Source organism: Lissotriton helveticus, chromosome 1_2 (assembly GCF_964261635.1).
Source record: "Lissotriton helveticus chromosome 1_2, aLisHel1.1, whole genome shotgun sequence".
NCBI lineage: Eukaryota > Metazoa > Chordata > Amphibia > Caudata > Salamandridae > Lissotriton > Lissotriton helveticus.
In genome coordinates, this window is record NC_136058.1 from 301,836,060 (window position 1) to 301,848,496 (window position 12,437).

The window sequence follows — 12,437 nt, forward strand, 5'->3', positions numbered from 1 at the left end:
TCCTGTTCGTTTCTTTGCTTCTCTATATGGGACGACAACAACACATGTCTCGCTTCTCCTCCAAAGCAACTACAAGGGTGGCTTTTGTTAAGAACTCTAAGGTTTTTTCAACTCTTTCCCAACTAGAGGACTCTCTTGCATCATCAGGCTCAGAGGTACTCATGGATACACCCTCTCAGACACCATCAGAAAAAATAAATGCTAAGCGGCTAAAAAAACATCCTCCTTCCCCACCTAAGCCATCGACACCTGTATCCATGGAGCTATTACTGGAGGAAATCCGATCATTTCGTCCTTTTCTTGAGGAAATTGGAACTTTGCGCCCTTTTATGGAGGAGACCAATACCAAACTTCAAGTTCTAACAGACAATTGGTCTCAAATTGAAACAAGAGTCTCTTCGGTGGAGCAATCTGTTGCATCTTTTCAAGAATCTCAAGCCAAAGTTACACACTTTTCTTCGCAGGTGGGAGCTCTTCAAAAGCAGGTGGAGGAGTTAGAAAACAGAGGCAGGCGTAATAATCTTCGCATTTACGGCCTGGTGGAGGGTCTTGAAGGGTCTGACCCGCCTACCTTCTTTAAGTCCTTCCTTCCTAAATTGCTCCATCTACCGCAGGATACATCTCTCAACATCCAACGTGCGCATCGTCTGGGCCGTTTACCTACATCCCTCTCCATGTCACAAAGGCCAAGGGGCGTCATCCTTTATTTCTTAGAGTATACCGACCTCCTGAAAGTTCTAGCAGCTGCCAAGGCTCTTCCTAAACTGACTTGGTCTGACTCTCCGTTATTCTTCGCCCAGGACTATGCCAAAGCAACTGCTAACCGCAGGAAAGCTTTCCTAAGCATGAGAGAGGTCCTTCGCTCCATGGGTGCTCGATATGGCTTGTACCATCCGTGTCTGTTTAAGGTCACCTATAATAACAAAACTACCACCTATGAAGATCCAGTGAGACTGCAAAGCTTCATTAATGCACATCGTACCTCTGTCATGGATGCCTCTGGTCCTTCGTCCTTCTCCCCTGGCTGACTGTTGACATTGCACGCCTGTTTGAAAATTCAATCTCTCCCATTGCTGTGTTATTGTTTGCTTCATGTTTCTGGCTGACTTTTGTTTCTATTAGCCAGTTCATGTTCTAGTCGTGCGTTTTGTTGTCATGTATACCCCCTTTTGAAGTTTCCTGCTTGTTTGATTGTTTTACTCCTTTTAATCTTGTGATGTTATCCACTAAGTTGTGTTCCCTGGTCATCATTTTCGTTACAGTTCTTTGTATTACCTTATCAGCTTTACCCCATCTTTGTTTCCACAGGAACCCTTCGTTGTCTGATGACATCTCCCCGGTTCCTTGCCCGGCTGACCTCAGTTGTGTTGCCTTCCCTACCTGGCTCCCTCCCCCCTCAACTTCTTCTCGTATTTCCCCTTAGTAGGTATGTTTTCCTCATATTTTTTGTACCTTCTTTGTTTTTTGTCCCTCTTCACTTCCCCTTCCTTTATCACCAAATTTCCTTTTTTGCATAACGATGATGTTTTATTTTTTTCAGGTTGTATTTCCTCTTTCCTCACTTTCATTCATTTCTATTTCTCACTTCTTTATCCATTCTTCTACATTCCCTTCCTATTTCTCATTCTCTACTCATTATTCTTGGGTCTTTCTCCTATTCATGATTTCACTCTCATTGCATATTTCTTCCTTCTTCTTCAATTTACTTTTATTTCTCTTCCTATACTTATGATCATTTACTCCTCTTTGTCTGATTTCTTCTTTTCTATTCCCTATTATTTTTTGGAATTATTGGTCAACTAATTTATGGCCTTATTGTGTAAACTATGTCTTTAAATATAGTTTCATGGAATGTTAAGGGTATTAACTCCCCAATTAAACGACAGCGCATTTTATCTCACCTAGCCAAATTAAATATTGACATTGCATTTCTTCAAGAAACTCACCTTTCAGATATAGAATCTGAGAAACTTAAGAGAGGTTGGGTGGGTGAAGTCTTTTACTCACAGGGTGATGGGAAACGTAATGGTGTTGCTATTTTATGCCGTAGGTCACTTCCTCTCACAGTCATCTCTCAAGACTCGGATACTAATGGTAGATGGAACCATGTCAGACTATCACTTAGTGGTGTTCCAATCTCCCTCCTTAATGTTTATGGTCCCACGAACGGTGAACCCCTTTTTTGGGCTGAATTTTCTCCCCACATCACCCAATTCATGGATGATAACTTCATCCTTGCGGGAGACTGTAATCACCCTTTTGATCCTTTTCTGGACAGGAAGTCTGATGCCACTTATATTCCCACAAAACCACACAAACTCTTTACTCAAGCTATTTCGCAACATAAGCTTGTTGACTCCTGGCGTTTATGTAACCCGACTTTGCAAGAGTTTACTTTTTATTCCCCCCATCATCGTTCCCAATCGCGGCTTGATTATATTTTTGTTTCACACGCACTTACTCAAACTCTCCAGGCGGCAGAAATTGGTACGATTTTGCTTTCTGATCATGCCCCTGTAATGGTCAGTCTTGAAGTTTTACCCAAAATTGAAGGTCCTAAAAGGTGGCGTTTCAACAATGCCCTCCTTCTAGATCCCAAATTTTCCACTTCTTTTTCCGCCTTTTTTGATGAATTTTTCCTTTTCAATGATATCCCACCCATTTCAAAACATACTCTCTGGGATGCTTTTAAGACAGCTGCTCGTGATTTCATTATTAACTTTGTCGCTAAAAAACGAAAGTCCGCCCGCCAACTTACCAAAAACCTTCTCCATGACATTAAGAGATTGGAACACGCCTATTTTACTTCACATTCCTCGGATAGTCTGACATCTCTGGTTGCTGCCAAAATTAAATTTAATGAAAAGTCTACTGAAGATGCTTCTTTATATTTGCTTAAATCTAGTGCCAAGTTTTATGGTGGTAGGAACAAAGCTGGGAAGATTCTTGCTAATTACTTAAGGGTCAAACACAATAAAGTAAATATTGAATCGATTTATGATGATGATGCCCATTTACAACATAAGGATGCTGACATTCTTGCTACTTTCTCACATTTCTATGAGACATTATACACTTCAGACACCCAATCTTCTCCTCAGTCTCTTGCTCACTTTTTTTCTACCATTCAAACCCCTACTTCTTTCCCTCTCGACCTCTCCTCCTTAGAATCTGACGCTTCACCAAAAGAACTGCTTGCTGCCCTTCAACGTTTAAAACTTAACAAAGCTCCTGGCCCTGACGGATTTACTGTTGAGTTTTATCTTCACTTTTCAAAACTTCTTATCCCAAAACTTCACTCCCTTATACACTCTTTTGCTGAATTAGGTACTTCTTCTGGTACCTTTTCAGACGCTCACATTTGTTTAATTCCTAAACCCGGGAAGGATGTCCAATATTGTAAAAACTACAGACCCATTTCCCTAGTTAATATAGACTACAACATTTTTGCTAAATTATTAGCGATTAGATTAGATCATTTGCTCCCTGACCTCCTCGGAGATGAACAATCAGGCTTTGTTAAAGGCCGTTACATCATTGATAACACAAGACTCTTATTTAACATCTTAACAAAATCCTCACATCTTCAATCTCCTCTCGCAGCAATAGCTTTAGACGCTGAAAAAGCGTTTGACAGGGTAGAATGGCCCTACCTCTTTCACACCCTTAATTGGTTTGGGTTTGGCCCTAAATTTATTTCCCTAATTTCGTTGTTATATTCCCATCCACGTGCTGCAGTTTTCGCAAACGGCCAAATCTCTCCTTATTTTGATCTTGGTAGAGGTGTCCGTCAAGGTTGCCCTCTTTCACCCTTCCTATTCAACCTGGCCCTAGAACCTTTTTTGTCCAAACTTCGTCAAAACCCTGATATTCATGGCTTTCAAACTAAGGATCTTTCCATAAAACTAGCTGCTTACGCGGACGATATCTTACTATTCATCTCGAACCCTACTGTTTCCATTCCCGCTTTTTTAGCAGAAGTACAACATTACTCCTCAATCTCTGGTTACAAACTTAATAACGATAAATGCGAAATTCTACCTTTGACAAAGTTCACTTTTAAGAATGATTTTAGTGCCTCAAATTTCACCTGGAGTCCTTCTCATATTAAATATTTAGGTTTGCATATTACCCCCTCAATCCCTGATACTGTTTCCCTTTGCTTAACCAAGTGCATCCAGAAATTATCCGACCTCACGGCCAAGTGGCACCCTCTTTACTTGTCCTGGTGGGGTCGCCTAGATACTATCAAAATGATGCTCTCCCCTGTTGTTCTTTATACTCTATCCAATATTCCCATTGCTATTCCAGCTAAGCTTATAAAAAAAACAAATTCAGTCTTATCTTCCTTTTTATGGCATAAGAATAAACCCAGAATGTCTCTGGCTAGGCTCATTCGTCCTGCCTCTGAAGGTGGTGTTAATTTCCCGAATTTTTTAGCCTATCACAAGGCCTTTTTGTTACGTCAATCCTCCTTTTGGTTACAAGATCCTGACTCTCCCTGCCCTTTGTGGACCAAGGTGGAGCGCCTTTTTCTTTTACCTTTCTCTTTCGCTGAATGTGTCTCCTTTTCCCGCAAGCCCTCCTCAATTCTTACTCCTATACATAAGTTTACCCTTAAACTCCTCTTATCCTCTCATCCTCCGCCCCCTACTTGTATTGCTGATTTCCTTTCCTCCACTATATGGCATAATAGATACCTTTTGATTCGAGGTAAGCCTATTCTTTGGAAGTCTTGGAGAGCCAAAGGTTTGCTTTGGGTCTCACAATTGTTTTCACAATCCACCTTCCTGCCTTTTCACACTCTTCGCCTCACCTTTGATTTACCCCTCTCTTCTATTCCCCAATATCTTCTCCTTAAAGCATCAGTTATGGAAGCATATAATAACCTTCCCAAATCCCGTCCTCCTACATCTGCTCCTGATCCTATTACTCACCTTCATTCTACTTTACTAACCCTTCCAAAAGCTTCTGTCCTATATAAACATCTTCATACTCACACTTTTCTCAGATTCAAAAGCAAAGTAGAGGAGCAATGGGAGAGTGATCTTTCCTTATCTTGGCCAACTTCCCTTTGGGATAGGATTTGGTTAAAGATTCATAAATCCTCCAGAGCTGCTTCCCTAACGCAATCTCTATTTTTCATTTATAACCGTTTATTACATACTCCTTCCACCCTTCGCAAACGTTTCCCCACTACACCAGATACATGTTGGTCATGCGCTTCCCCAAATGCTACTTTGTTTCACATGTTGTTTCTCTGCAAGAAGGTCCATGCCTTCTGGTTACAAGTTTGGGCTCAAATTAATGTCATTTTTTCCACTAATATTCCATTTTCACATGCTCAAATTTTCCTGGGAAGCCTTTCTCCTTGTTGGGACCGCAATGATCTTAATGTTCGAATTGTTGACTTATTATTAGCGGTTGCATTTCAACAAATCACTATCAACTGGAAGTCTACGTCCAGTATCACTTTCAAAGCTTGGTGGTATAATGTTTGTCACAACCATAGACTTGATAATGCTTTTGTTTTTCCTGCACAGATGGCAACTAAACGTGCTGAGTTATGGCTTCCTATTACGTTGTATTTAGATAATTGTACAATCCGCTCCTTTCGTCCTCGACCTGCTCAGCAGGAAGTTCCTAAACCCCCTTGATACCCTTTACATTTCTTCATGTTAAACTAAACTATTTTACTGCATAGCTATATTTGCATTTAATTCTACTGCATATTTATTGTACCCTTTATTTTTTATGCCTTGATACCCATGATTCATTTCTATATTTCGAATTGCTCATTTCAAACTGCATTGTTCTTCTTTCTTTTTCTTACTTAATCATCGTATGTTTCCCTTTCCCTCTCACCCCCTTATTGTTTCCCTCATAATATTTGTTCCCATTTTGTATTATTACCATGTACTCCTTTCAATTAACTTATATTTTTTAACTGAAAAAAAATATATACCCTGTACCCCAAAACCCAAACCTATCCCTAAACCCTAAAAATACCCCTGTACCCCAAACCCCAAACTTAGCCCTGAACCCTACAAATACCCCTACCTCAAAACCCAAACCTACCCCTGAACCCTAAAAATAATCCCTGTACCCCAAAACCCAAACCTAGCCCCGAACCATAAAAATAACCCTGTACCCCAAACCCCAAACCTACCCCTGAACCCTAAAATACCTCTGTACCCCAAAACCCAAACCTAGCCCGGAACCCTAAAAATACCCCTGTACCCCAAATCCCAAACCTAGCCCTGAACCCTTAAAATACCCCTGTACCCCAAACCCAAACCTATCCCTGAACCCTAAAAATACCCCTATACCCCAAAACCCAAACCTAGCCCTGAACTCTAAAAATACCCCTGTACCCCAAAACCCATACCTATCCCTAAACCCTAAAACTACCCCAGTACACCATAACCAAAACTATATCTGAACCCTTAAAATACCCAAACACCCCAAAACATATACCTTAGTACCCCAAAACATATACCCCTATACCCATACTTACCTTATCCAAACATTTTAAAAAATGCTTTTACCAGTCATGCATTTACAACGAATTTCGTTGTAAATGTATGCGTGGTAAAAGCATATAAAATGTAATGCCATGCGTAATAATGGCATTGCGGAGTCATGGTACTTTCGTAATGAAAGTATGCGGAGTGATGGTATGCAGAAAGAAAGTTGCCGAATAATGGGTGTTTATCCTCCCTCGGTAAGTACATTGGTGGCACGGCGGCCCACATCTCCAGCAACATACTCATATTTTTTCACCATCGATTTGAAAAATGCACAGGTCTCTCTCATTGATGGCCAGGACGACATACACTTTTAGGCACACCTCCCGCCACAAGTTCTAGAATTGCGAACTTTAGAGCTGGGGAGCTACGTTCGAATCTCGGCATCAGCTCAACATCCTGTGATTCCAGGCAAATCGCTTTGTCTCCTCGTGCCTACCACAAATGAATGTGTTCTTCTGTAATGTAAATTGTGCTCATGCCATGTTGTTGAGTTCGCGCTATATAATATTTCAAGGAAAAATAAAGTAGGGCAACTCAAGTTCACACACTATTGAACGCGCACTCTTAAGTGCATCAGCAGTGCACTGTGAATCGGAGCGTTTCACAGGCCTGTCGCAGATAAGAAATGCTATCAAAACGAATCCTACAAAACAATATACTACTGGCCGGCAGCAATTAATACCCGGACAAAGTCTGGAAGGGCTGCTAGTGGGTATATAAGTGGACAGTACCTCACAGTCAGCCATAGGTTTTTTCAGGAGGGGGGGTCACCATTGCATGTTTCCAGGAAGCAGGTACAATGGATTGAAGAAATGAGGTATTAACAGTATTAAGAATCAACTTCTAATGAGGGTTATCAAGTTGTTTCAGAATGTTGATGGGAACGGGATCATTAGGTGAACCTGATTTAATGCTTTTGAGGATAGTTTTAAATTCGTCCATACTAATAAGAGGCTAACAGTCTAAGATGCCCGTAGAGGCAGAGGAAGTTGCAGTGTCCTCTTGATTAGTGGAAATGGTGTTGTCGGGCTGGAATTATTAATTTCCAGAATTATATTTTCAATTTTCCCTGTGAAAAATTGAGCGAGATCATCGCACTGTAGTTTGTTTAAAGGTTGAGGAGTTGCGACTGTTTAGGATCCCGCCAGTTCTTTGACCATGTTAAACAGAGTTTTTGATCGGTTGGTGGCTTCGGTGATAGTTTTAGAGACATAAGTGGCTTTCGTTTTTAAACAGGAGGTATGATAATTATTTCTGGCCTTGGTATATATAATTGTTTGCTCAGGTGAGTAATGTTTACGCCATTTCCTCCCTAATGCTTTACATTTATATTTTTCCATTTTGAGTGAGTCATTAAACCATGGGGCTGGGGGGCGGTGATTGTTGAATTTTTTGTTGGATGTGGGCAGACATAAATCAACGGCTTTAGAAAGCCAGGTTTGTGTGGTCTCAGCTACAATTTCCATTTCAAGACCATCTGGGGGGGGGGGATTTTCACAGAGAGCATTGTTTACAGCATTTAAGATTTTTCCAGTTCCTTCTCTGTGTAATCTGAGGGGAGAAAGGAGGGGTGACTGGGACGGAAAGCCCAAGAGTAAATTTAGATAAAAAGTGATCTGACCAGCACATTGGAATGGCAGGATAGCATACCATTTCAGAGAGGCTAGAGAATATAGAGGCAAATTTATGAAGGCCTTGCGCCGCCGGTGCGTCACTTTATTTGACGCAACGGCGGCGCAAACAATGCGCCCTATTTACAACGTGACGCATCTAGGAGATGCGTCACGTTGTAAAGCCCTGCGCCTTAAGGACGCGTTCCGGCGCAGGGGGGGCGTTCCTGCGCAGGAACGCCTCCTAAAAGTGGCTGAGTGAAATCTATGAGATTTCACTCAGTCACTTTCAGGACAATGCTGCGTCAAAACCTACGCCTGCTTCCGCAGCATTGTGGAGATGGGGCACCCTCGAGCCTTGCTGGAGCTGCGTCGCGCTTGCGACGCAGCTCCAGCAATGCGCCACTTTTACGGCACAGATGCGTCACGCATCTGTGCCGTTTTTGCCCCATGGTGCGCCGCATTATAAATGCGGCGCACCATGGGTGGCGGAGCGGCGGCGCAGGATGACTGGCGCATCCCTGGGGATGCGCCAGTCATCATAAATCTGCCCCATAGGATCTAGTAGATGTCCTGCTTTATGTGTGGGGCCGGAATTAAGAAGTTTGATTTTAAGGGCTGCAAGGTCATCTATCAGGTTATTACAGATATTGTTGGAAAGATCTTCTAAGTGAAGATTGAAGTCTCCAATGAGAGAGAAGTTCATAGAACTACGATGAAGTGGGGTAATGTACTTGGCGAATGTGGTAGCCCACTGTGTTGGATTTCCTGGAGGACAATAGACCAGCATACCTGATAGAGTGAAATTCGGGGTCAGAGTTAATTTAAAAGCGGCAGCTTCGCAATCAGGGATGTTCAAGGGGTCGAAGCTACATTTCAGGTGATTTTTGAAAATAATGGTAATACCACCTCCTAATTTCAGTGCTCTATCTCTCCGCATGATGGCATAATTGGTGAGGAGAGCTGTGGCTATGTCAGGGCCGGCACGGTCGTGCAGCCATGTTTCAGTCAGGAAGAGTTTTGATTTTTAAAACAAATAAAAGGCATTATCATTTACTATATTAATATCTCAAACTCTTGCAAATGCGAAACCTACTGCATTGCAAATGCTTGTTTCTTCTTTATATTAGTTTGCTGTGTCTCCCATTGGGAGCCCATGCAGGCTTGCAGTCCATTATATGGATGTCGGGACAATGGATGTTTCTTGGTACTCTAAAAGTGAAAGATACAACATGTGCTTCTGTGAGTATAAACATGTCCTCATGACTCTGATATGTCCCGTCAACCACCATCCATTTAAAAAAAAAAATTTTAATCCCTAACTAGCCCATCATATACCTCCAGTAAGTGCCACAGAGCTGTGTTGCAGAGAGGTGGTCCGTGGCCACACCCCTTTTTACACCTCTCTGCAATGCAACTCTGTGGCGCTTACTGGACGTACCTGGTGGGCTAGTTGGCTGCCAGGGACCCTCATGATTCAAGGGGACTTCAGGGTATATTATCAACAAAGTGGCGAAGTGAGGCGTTAGCCATCTTGGTTTAACGCCTCTCTTCGCCACTTCGGAAACGCTAGGCTGCACCATATTATCAAGTATATGGTGCAGCCTAGCGCTTCTCCCTGCGATGTCGGTAGGTTTTACAACTTATAGCCAGAGCAGGCACCCTTTCACCAGAGTGCAAGGGTGTCTGCGAGCAGGGAGGTTTGTTTATGTTCAGGAAGGAGTTCCTTCCTGCACATAAACAAACCATGAATACCAATTTGTAACTTACAGGTGTGCTACTTTATGCAGCACACATGTAAGTTACAAATTGGCATTTTTAGAAATAGGTTTGTTCCTTCCTGTACATAAAGAAACCTTGGCGTTTTGCTTGTTCCGTGTGTGCTGCACAAGGCAGCACACATGAAAAAAGCAAAAACTAGGAGAAATGAAGCATTTCTCCTCGTTTCGCCACCTTAACACCAGGATTTTTCAGGTGTTAAATTTGGCGCTGCCACCTATTATCGCCAAGCTTGATAATAGGTGGCAGAGTCAAAGTGAATGGGTGTTGCGGTGGAACGCCCACCGCAACACCCACTGCACGCCCCCTTTCACGATGAGTTTATCGTGAAAGGGGCCCTATTACCAAGGCAGCGTTAAGTCAATTACCGTGACTTTAAGCCACGTTAATTGACTTAATGCTGCCTTGATAATAGGGCGATGCAAATATCGCACATTATCGGCTGAAAAGTGCCGATAACGCGGCGATAAGGGGCTTTATAACCTGCCCCTTAATTCCTCAATGTAAAACGCGCCACAGGGTGTGTTTGCACGCTTGTCACATCAGGCCACGCCCCCTCCCTGCACTACTGCGCAAATGCAGCCCCTGGTGAGTGGTAAATTTGGGGATTGTGGGGCATATTATCAAGGGGTTTACCTCCGCTTTTTTGGCTTTAAAAGCCAAGAAAGCGGAGATAAAATTATCTCCCTATTACCTAGCTGTCACTAACACCAGTTAGCGACAGCTAGTAGGAGATAGCGACCATCTTGGGCCCCACTTTGCATGTCAGTGATTTTTATCACTAATGACATGCAAAGTGGGCGTGCCAAGATGTTAGCGACTGGAAACAGTCGCTAACATCGCTATCTCCTATTACCAACTTTTGGAGATATTCGCGCCAAGCGCAAATATCTCCAAAAGCTAACACCTGCCCTGAGCAGTTCTTAGCCATGTTATCCAATGGGAGGTGGATAACATGGCTAAGAGCATTAGCTCGGTAATGCATGAATATCGCTGACTTTTCAGCGATATTCATGCATTGCGGCCGTTTTTTATCGCATTTGCGATAAACCTTGGTAATACCAAGGTTTATCTGCGATAAAAATCACCGCAGCACAGCGGTACATTTTTATCTCTAACCAAGCAATAGCGATAATTATCGCTATTGCTTGGTAATATGCCCCTAAGTCCCCTTGAGTCCAAAGGATCCCTGGGGGCCAAGTAGCCCACCAGCTACCTCCATTAAGTGCCAAAGAGCTGCGTATCAGAGTGGTGTAAAAAGGGGGCGTGGCCTTGGACTGCCTCTCTGCAAGGCAGCTCCCTGGCGTTTACTCGAGGTAAGGACCTCATAATATGTGATCACCCTTTATGAAATAATGAGGCCTCCCCATTTCACCCTTCACCTTATACAAGGTGGATAGTGCTGTCCTCTCCAATTTAAACCCGTCACCAGCTGTATGGGGAATAATTCACTCTCTCCCTGTCACACTGCCTGCTCTAGAAGGAACAATTCAGCCTTTATTTGTACCATCTGATTTACAAAGGAGAAAAAGGCCCCTCACCCTCCTTCACACCTTTTGTGTAGTAATTTATCCAGTGACTCCTCATTTCATCCTTCTGTTTTAGAATGAACAATGCACCCTCTCCCTGTTTCACCCTTCCACTCTCTGAGGAATAGCATGGTTTCACTTTTTCACCCTCCTCCCCTAGAGCTGGTCTTTGCTCAGATAGTGCCTTGTGTAGCGTTCTAGTGTTTCTCGGGTCTCGGCCGAGACCCGGAAACACCACCACACAATGTATCACCTTCTGGCCAGGCGTGGCCAGAAGGCGACGGTCGTCGCTCGTGGCTTCCGGTCCAACCATCCAGCTAACTGTGTGCGTGTATCATTCTGTTGTCCGCTTATCCCCAGGCCCACCTACCGGTTTGCCCAAGGTGTCCCCAGCTCCCCTACACTGGCGACGAGGGTGGTGCGAGGCTGCGTGGTGGCCTGAACCCGGACTGCGGAGCGGGGATATCGCTGACGGACCCGGCGTGGTCCTGTCGCCGCGTGGTGCCTGCCGTTTTCTCTTCGGCGGAGCGGTGTCTGGCGGCGTGGTGTCCGGTAAGCAGCGTGAGCTGAGCTGCGTGGGGACCGGAGTGCACTGGGAGGCCGCAGGAGAGAGCGGAGTGATCCCGGCTGCCGCTGCACGAGGTGTTCGCATGCGCGGTGCCGCTGAGGCCGCGCTCTGGGAGGAAGCACGTGGGGAGGCCCCGGCTGTGACAAGAGGCAGTGCAGTGTTCGGGTGGCAGCGGTGTGGAGCGCCGCGGAGGGTGTACGGCGCTGTGTGACGGCGTGAAGTGCCAAGCAGACCCTGGATATAAAAAAAAAAAAAGACTGAAATCAACAAGCACTGGCTAGTGCAAATCGAAACTGCACAAGATACACAAATAAAAGGAGCAGTTTATTCACGCAAGCGGCGGTTAAGGGAGTCAAAGGGTCAGAAACCTGAGTGGAGGCAAACAGGGAGGAACATTGGTCATTTGGACTGTGGTGGAGCA

The 12,437-nt window shown here is 43.9% G+C and overlaps 1 long non-coding RNA gene across 1 annotated transcript in view; it reads left to right on the forward strand.

The window, feature by feature from the left end:
- The window catches only part of LOC144807866 (uncharacterized), a 267,342-nt gene extending 265,915 nt beyond the window's left edge, over positions 1 to 1,427 (forward strand). The window contains exon 3 of the long non-coding RNA XR_013606480.1: positions 1,309 to 1,427. This is a non-coding gene — a long non-coding RNA (uncharacterized LOC144807866). The remainder of the gene's footprint in view (positions 1 to 1,308) is intronic.
- Positions 1,428 to 12,437: the final 11,010 nt, after the last annotated feature.